This window comes from Symphalangus syndactylus, chromosome 15, assembly GCF_028878055.3.
Source record: "Symphalangus syndactylus isolate Jambi chromosome 15, NHGRI_mSymSyn1-v2.1_pri, whole genome shotgun sequence".
In the NCBI taxonomy this organism is placed as follows: domain Eukaryota; kingdom Metazoa; phylum Chordata; class Mammalia; order Primates; family Hylobatidae; genus Symphalangus; species Symphalangus syndactylus.
This window is the reverse complement of record NC_072437.2, coordinates 46,329,397-46,338,795: the sequence shown is the minus strand read 5'-3', so window position 1 is coordinate 46,338,795 and position 9,399 is coordinate 46,329,397. Positions and strand designations below refer to the sequence as shown.

Sequence of the window (9,399 nt, the reverse complement as noted above, 5' to 3'; positions counted from 1 at the left end):
CTGATACAATCAGCAATCCTTACAAAAATTAAGTTGCACACTTTCTCATGCTATTGGCAAAATCAATTCCCAATGGAATAAATATATAAATGTAAAAGGCAAAACTTCAAAACTTTTAGAAAACAAAATAGAATATCCTTATGATCTCAAAATAGAAAAGGATCTTTTAATACAAAAAATGCCAATCCAATCAGTCATATCATCTGACATGGCAAAAGCATATCACAATATCCAACACCATTCGTGTTATAAACTGTCAGCAAGTGAGGGAAAGAGAGATAGGTGCTAAGTTCACCCTGATAAAGGGCATCTACAATTGCAGCTAACATCATGTTTAATGGTGAAAGGCTGAATGCTTTCCGTACAACATTGGAAACAATGTAAAAATGTCCAATATCTGCTCTCACAATTCTTAGAAAATATAGCACTGGAAATCCTAGACCCTGCAATAAGGCAAAAAATAAAGGCGTATGAATTGGAAAGGAAAAAGTAAGACTGTATTTTAGATGACATAATTATCAACATAGAATATCCCAAGAAATCTACAAAAATGATCCTAGAATGAACAAATGAGTTCAGCAAGGTCAAAGGATATCAGATCAATGCAGAAAAATCAGCCACACTTCTACATACTAACAATAAAAATGCAGCAACCAAAATCAGAATCACCATTCCATTTACAGTTGTTCCAAAGAAAATGAAATGCTTAGATGCATTTTAAATACAACAGGTACAGGGTCTATATGCTAAAAATTACAAAATACTGAGGAAATCAGTCAATGCTTTAAATAAGTGGAGACATACTATGTTCATGGATTGGAAGCCTCAACAGAGTAAAGATGTAGGTTTAATGCAATGCCTATCTAAATCCTATTGAGGTTTAAAGTGGAAGAAATCACTTTAACCAATATTCATGTTTATTCTATAGCTACAATAATCAAGAGCATGGTATCAGTGGAGGGATGGACACATAGATCAGTGGAAGGGTATAAAGAACCCCAAAATAAACTCACACAAATACACTCAGCTGATTCTTAACAAAGGTACATAAGCAATTCAGTGGAGGAAGGAAAGTCTTTTGGCAAATGGTGCTGAAGCAATTGGAAAAACATAAGCAAAATGTAAACCTCAACCCAAACTTCACAGCTTATAAAAAATTAACTCAAAATGCATCACAGACTTAATTGTACAAAAATTTAGGATGTAGGGCTAGGCAAATATTTCTAAGACTTGACACCAAAAGCACAATCCATAAAAGGAAAAAATTAATAAATTGAACCTCATCAAAATTAAAAATATCATAAAAGATTGATAATTTCTACTACACAGAAATTAAGAATAATAATACATTTCAAAGCGCTGAAAAGAAAGTAAAAATGCAAATCAACACTAGGAGAAGATATTTGAAACACATGTGACAAACAGAGATTAATATCTAATATGTCTTAAGAATTCATTCAAATTAATTTTTGTAAAGTCTAACAACCCAACCGAAAATGGCCAAAAACTAAGAAGAGGTGATTTTATGGAAGAGAAACCACTAACTGCCAATAAACTGAGAAAAAACTATCTGATATTCAACAAACATGATGAAAACAAGCAATTGGAAAAGGATTCCCTATTCAATAAATGGTGCTGGAATAACTGGCTGGCCACATGCAGAAGATTGAAACTAGACTCCTTCCTTACACCATATACAAAAATTAACTCAAGACAGATTAATGGATTAAAGACTTAAATGTAAAACCCAAAACAATAAAAACCCGGGAGACAACCAAGGCAATACCATTCAGGACATAGGCACGGTTAAAGATTTCATGATGAAGATGCCAAAAGCAATTGAAACAAATGCAAAAACTCACAAATGGGATCAAATTAAACTAAAGAGCTTCTGCACAGCAAAAGAAACTATCAACAGAGTAAACAGGCAACCTACAGAACGAGAGACAATTTTTGCAAGCTATGCATCCAACAAAGGTTTAATATCGAACATCTATAAGGAACTTTAAACAATTTACATGAAATAAAAAATACAAAAAAGTGGGCAAAGGACATGAACACACACTTTTCAAAAGAAGACGTATATGTGGCCAACAATCATAAGAAAAAATGTCAACATCACTGATCATTAGAGAAATGCAAATCCAAACCACAATGGGATACCATCAAACAACAGTCCTAATGGCTATTGTTAAAAAGTTAAAAACTAACAGTTGCTGGCAAGGTTGTGGAGAAAAAAGAATGCTTATACATTCGTTCAGCCATTGTGGAATACAGTGTAATATTCCCCAAAGACCTAAAGACAAAAACATCATTTGACCAAGCAATTGCATTACTAGGTATATACACAAACGAATATAAATCATTCTGTTACAAAGAAACGTGCACACATGTTTATTGCAGCACTGTTCACCATAGCAAAGACATGGAATCAACCTAAATGCCCATCAATGATAGACTGGATAAATAAAATGTGGTGTATATACACCATGGAATACTAAGCAGCCATAAAGAAGAATGAGATCATGTCCTTCACAGGAACATGGATGGAACAGGAGGCCATTATCCTTAGCAAACTAACACAGGAACAGAAAGCCAAATACTGCATGTTCTCATTTCTAAGTGGGAACTAAATGATGAGAACACGTGGACACATGGTGAGGAGGGTGACAATACACACTGGGGCCTTTCAGAGGGTGGAAGGTGGGAGGAGGGAGAGGATCAGGAAAAATAACTAATGACTACTAGGCTTAATACCTGGGTGATGAAGTAATCTGTACAACAAACCCCTATGATACACGCTTACCTATGTAACAAACTTGCACTTGTTCCCTTGAACTTAGAATAACAGTATTTTTAAACTGAGAAAGAAGTTCACCCTCATTAATAATTAGGAAAATGAACCTGACACCAAAATAAGCAATATTTAATGCTCATTTGATTGAGAAAATTTTTATAAATACATTACTTCCAAGTATTATGGACAACATTAAGCAAAAGGTATTCAACATTGTGTATTACAGTTATAATTTTTAAAAAAATTAATCCATATCCATCTAAAAAACAATGGATAAATAAAATTTGAAAAACATATGTAGTAGATGATGTAGTGATGAAAATGAATATAACCATAAACAATAACATGAAAGTATCTGAGAGACATTATGTTAAGTCAAAACATTAAACACAGAAGACTGAAGATGGAATGAAACAATTTTGAAAATGCTAAAAAACAAAGTTAAGCATTGTTTAGAGATATTTATGTAAAAAACTTTTTTAAAAGCAAGGAAACAACGAAGAGAAAGAACCTGGGAGGAACAGGCAAGAAGTTTCAAAAGCTCAGAGATGTGTGCTTGCTTCGGCAGCACATATACTAAAATTGGAACAATACAGAGAAGATTAGCATGGCCCCTGCACAAGGACGACATGCAAATTCGTGAAGTGTTCCATATTTTTATGAGCTAAAGGAGCATGTTCTAACACAATGCAAAGAAGCGAAGAACCTTGATAAAATGTTAGAGGAACTGCTAAGTAGAATAAGCAGTTTAGAGAGGAACATAAACGACTTGATGGAGCTGAAACACACAGCACAAGAACTTCGTGAAAAGTACACAAGTATCAACAGCTGAATCGAACAAGAGGAAGAAAGGATATCAGAGTCTGAAGACCACCTTACTGAAATAAGATGTGCAGACAAGAATAGAGGAAAAAAAAAGAATGAAAAGGAATGAACAAAGCCTACAAGAATATGGGACTTCATAAAAAGACCGATTGATGGGAGTACCAGAAGGAGATGGGGAGAATCGAAACAAGCTGGAAAACACACTTCAGGATATCATTCAGGAGAACTTCCCCAACCTAATGCAAATTCAGGAAATACAGACAATAACATTAAGATACTCCACGAGAAGATAAACCCAAGACACATAATCACCAGATTCTCCAAGGTCAAAATGAAGGAAAAACTGCTAAGGGCAGCAAGAGAGAAAGGCCAAGTCATCTACAAAGGGAGGCCGATCAGACTAACAGTGGACTTCTCAGCAGAAGCTCTACAAGCCAGAAAAGATTGGGGGCCAATATTCAACACTCTTAAAGAAAAGAATTTTCAACCCAGAGTTTCATATCCAGCCAAACTAAGCTTCATAAGCGAAGGAGGAGTAAAATCCTTTCCAGAGAAGCAAATGCTGAGGGATTTCTTTTCCACCAGGTCTGCCCTGCAAGAGCTCCTGAAAGAAGCACTAAATATGGAAAGGAAAAACCAGTACCAGCCACTGCAAAAACAAACAAAAATATAAAGACCAATGACACTATGAAGAAACTGCAAGAACTAGTGTGCAAAATAACCAAATAGCTAACTATTCCGAATACATATGTACCCAATAGAGGAGCACTCAGATTCATAAAACAAGTTCTTAGAGACCTACAATGAGACTTAGACTCCCACACAATAACAGTGGGAGAATTTAACACCCCACAGTCAGTATTAGACAGATCAACAAGATAAAAATTAACAAGGATATTCAGGACTTGAACTCAGCTCTGGATTAAGTGGACCTACTAGGCATCTGCAGAACTCTATATCCCAAATCAACAGAATATACATTATTCTCAGTGCCACATGGCACTTATTCTAAAATCAACCACATAATTGGAAATAAAACACTCCTCAGCAAATGCAAAAGAACTGAAATCATAACAAACAGTCTCTCAGACCACAGTGCAATGAAATTAGAACTCAGCATTAAGAAACTCACCTAAAACCACACAATTTCATGGAAATGAACAACCTGCTTCTGAATGACTCCTGAGTAAATAATGAAATTAAGGCAGAAATCAAGAAGTTCTTTGAAACCAATTAGAACAAAGAGACAATGTACCAGAACCTCTGGGACACAGCTAAAGCATTATTAAGAGGGAAATTTATAGCACTAAATGCCCACATCAGAAATGTAGAAAGATCTCAAATCAACACCCTAACATCACAATCAAAAGAGCTAGAGAGACAAAAGCAAACTAATCCAAAGCTAGCAGAAGACAAGAAATAACTAAGATCAGAAAATAACTGAAAGAGATAGAGACACAAAAAGCCTTCAAAAAATCAACAAATCCAGGAGCTGGTTTTTTGAAAAAATTAGCGAAATAGGAAGACCGGTAGCTAGTCTAACAAAGAAGAAGAGAGAGAAGAAACAAATAGACACAATAGAAAATGATAAAGGGGATATCACCACTGACCCCACAGAAATACAAACTACCATCAGAGAATACTATAAACACCACTACACAAATAAACTAGAAAATCTAGAAGAAATGGATAAATTCCTGGACACATATACCCTCCCAAGACTAAACCAGGAAGAAACTGAATCCCTGAATAGACCAATATCAAGCACTGAAATTGAGGCAGTAATTAATAGCCTACCAACCAAAAAAAAAAAAAAAAGAAAAAAAAGGAAGCCCAGGACCAGACAGATTCACAGCTGCATTCTATCAGAAATACAAAGAGGAGCTGCTATCATTCCTTCTGAGACTATTCCGAACAATTGAAAAGGAGGGACTCCTCCCTAACTCATTTTATGAAGCCAGCATCATCCTCTTACCAAAACCTGGAAGAGACACAACAAAAAAAGAAAATTTCAGGCCAATATCCCTGATGAACATCAATGCAAAAATCCTCAATATGATACTGTCAAACTGAATCCAGCAGCACATCAAAAAGTTTATCCACCATGATAAAATCGGCTTCATCCCTGGGATGCAAGGCTGGTTCCACATACACAAATCAATAAATGTAATCCGTCTCATAAACAGAACCAAAGAAAAAAACTACGTGATTATTTCTCAATAGATGCAGAAAAGGCCTTCGATAAAATTCAACATCCCTTCCTGTTAAAAACTCTCAATAAACTAGGTATTGATGGAACATCTCAAAATAATAAGAGCTATTTTTGGCAAACCCACAGCCAATATCATATTGAATGGGAAAAAGCTGGACTCGTTCCCTTTGAAAACAGGTACAAGACAAGGATGCCGTCTCTCACCACTCCTGTTCAACATAGTATTGGAAGTTCTGGCCAGGACAATCAGGCAAGAGAAAAAAATAAAGGGTATTCAAATTGGAAGAGAGGAAGTCAAGTTGTCTCTGCAGACAACCTGATTGTACATTTAGAAAACCCCATCATCTCAGCCCCAAAACTTCTTGGACTGATAAGCTACTTAAGCAAAGTCTCAGAATACAAAATCAATGTGAGAAAATCACAAGCATTCTTTTACACCAACAATAGGCAAGCAGAGAGCCAATTCATGAACGAACTCCCATTCAAAATCACTGCAAAGAGAATAAAATACCTAGGAATATAGCTAATAAGGGATGTGAAGGACTTCTTCAAGGGGGACACAAACCACTGCTCAAGGAAATAAGAGAGGACACAAACAAATGGAAAAACATTCCATCCTCATGGATAAGAAGAATCAATATCATGAAAATGGCCATACTGCCCAAAGTAATTTATAGTTTCAATGCTATTCCCATCAACCATTGACATTCTTCACAGAATTAGAAAAAAACTATTTTAAATTTCATATGGAATCAAAGAAGACCCCACATAGCCAAGACAATCCTAAGCAAAAAGAACAAAGCTGGAGGCATCATGCTACCTGACTTCAAACTATATTACAAGGCTACAGTAATCAAAACAGCATGATGCTGGTAACAAAACAGACATATAGACTAATGGTAGCAGAACAGAGACCTCAGAAGTAACACTACACATCTACAACCAGCTGATCTTCGACAAACCTGACAAAAAAAAAGCAAGGGAGAAAGGATCTCCTATTCAGTAAACAGTACTGGGAAAACAGGCTAGCCATATGCAAAAAAACTGAAACTGGACCCCTTCCTTACACCTTATAAAAAAATTAATTCAAGATGGATTAAAGACTTCAATGTAAAATCCAAAACCATAAAAATCCTAGAAGAAAACGTAGGCAATACCATTCAGGACATAGGCATGGGCAAAGACTTCATGACTAAAACACCAAAAGTAATTGAACCAAAAGCAATTGCAATAAAAGCCAAAATTGACATATGGGATCTAATTAAACTAAAGAGTTTCTGCACAGCAAAAGAAACTATCATCAGAGTGAACAGGCAACCTACAGAATGGGAATAGTTTTGCAATCTACCCATCTGACAAAGGTCAAATGTCCAGAGTCTACAAGGAACTTAAAGAAATTTACAAGAAAAAAAACAAACAACCCCATCCAAAAGTGGGTGAAGGATATGAACAGACACTTCTCAAAAGAAGACATTTATGCCAACAAACATATGAAGAAAAGATCAACATTACTGATTATCAGAGAAATGCAAATCAAAACCACAATAAAATACCATCTCACACCAGACAGAATGGCCATTATTAAAAAGTCAGGAAACAATAGATGCTGGCGAGGCTGTGGAAAAACAGGAATGCTTTTACACTGTTGGTGGGAATGTAAATTAGTTCAACCATTCTGGAAGACAGTATGGCAATTCCTCAAGGGTCTAGAACCAGAAATACCATTTGACCCAGCAATCCCATTACTGGGTATATACCCAAAGGAATATAAATCATTCTACTATAAAGACACATGCACACGTATGTTTATTGCGGCACTGTTTACAATAGCAAAGACATGGAACCAACCCAAATGCCCATCAGTGATAGACTGAATAAAGAAAATGCAGCACATATACACATGGAATACTATGCAGCCATAAAAAGGAATGAGATCACGTCATTTGCAGGGACATGGATGAAGCTGGAAGCCATCATTCTCAGCAAACTAACACAGGAACAGAAAACCAAATACTGCATGTTCTCACTCATAAGTGGGAGTTGAACATTGAGAACACATGGACCCAGAGAGGGGAACAACACACACCAGGGCCTGAAGACAGAATTTAGAGGACAGGTCAATAGGTGCAGCACACCACCATGGCACACGTATACCTATGTAACAAATCTGCATGCTCTGCACATGTATCCCTTTATTTTTTTAGACGAAATAAAGAAACAAAATCTTTAAACTGCAAAAAAAAAATTCAGAGATGTCTTAGTTCTTAAGTCAGGGATGGATTCACAAGTGTTTTTGTTATCTTGCTTCATAACCATGTATGATACATATGACTTTCCTACACGAGTCAAATATTACAAAATCAAATTTTAAAAAATTAAAAGCTTAGAAAAAATAAGAATAAGGAAAATAACAAAATGTAATCTTGTAATCTAAGTTTTCCAGTAACATCTTAGTAAAATAGTCTTTAACGCAAGTACGTGTTTGAGTGGAAAGAACACTAATTTTACAGTTTAATAATATCTGGATATGAATGTTGGCCCTGGTTAAGCCGAGGTGTGCACGCAGTGATTTGGGGCATGTTATACACATTCTGTTTATCCTCTGTAAGTAGGGAATGATTGCACCTACCTTGCAAGAACATTGTAAGCTTGAATTAGGAGCTATATGTAGGAACAGCTAGCACAGAACTGCTCAGGAAGGATGCAATATCTTCAGTGCATGTTACTTATAATTTTATTGATAATCTTTCACAAATTGACTAATACTTTTTGGAACCAAGCAGTTACCAGTCTCCTGCTTGTGAGGAGCATCTTATCTTCACCACCAGGAAGACATGAAAAGCAAAGGAAGGTGGAAACCATCATTCAGCATCTTTCATTTGCTAGGCACTGTTTAGTATTAAATATGTTACAGATATTAAAATATTTAGCCCTCAAAAAATGCAATGAGGAATACATTATCAACTTCATTTTTCAGATGAACCATGGTTATTTACCTTGCTCAAGATCATTTAACTCATCACTGATCTTACCAGAATGAGAATCTACCTAAGTGAGCTTTCTTGTCCATATTCCTTTCACTACTTCAGACCAATCTCTAGAACAATTACAAATACCCTGTCTCCTGATTTAATATAAGTTACTCCCTGTTATCTCTTCCTCCAGCTTCTATTTTAGTTTTAGGGGTCTTTATAGTTCACAGCCCATTTTAAGAAAACTAAAATTGGATGCATTTGTGCTCTAATAAATCCTTAATGACTTCCTTGAATATGTTCCAAGCTTCTTTCATGTTGTGAAACTTGAATTCACTTCTGGGAGCTTTACAGAGAGTGACTGAAAACTTCTGGCAGACTTTTATATATATAAACCATTATGCTTCGTGTATACAGCTTAAGAATAATATACAGATTATACAGACAGGGATATTACCAAGGGATAAACCTTCAATATTATCACCAAAACTTAGCAAAGACCTTTGAATTCTAGGGGACATCTCCCTGAGGAAGGAAAGAAGGAAGGAAGGAGGAAGGGAGGGAGGGAAGGAAAGAAGGAAGGAAGGAGGGAG

General features: G+C 35.9%; 1 non-coding gene across 1 annotated transcript; it reads left to right on the top strand.

The window, feature by feature from the left end:
* The first annotated feature begins 3,349 nt into the window (after positions 1–3,349).
* LOC129464303 (U6 spliceosomal RNA) lies at positions 3,350–3,456 on the top strand. The gene has a single exon (XR_008651530.1). It is a non-coding gene; the product is annotated as a U6 spliceosomal RNA (small nuclear RNA).
* The last annotated feature ends 5,943 nt before the right edge of the window (positions 3,457–9,399 follow it).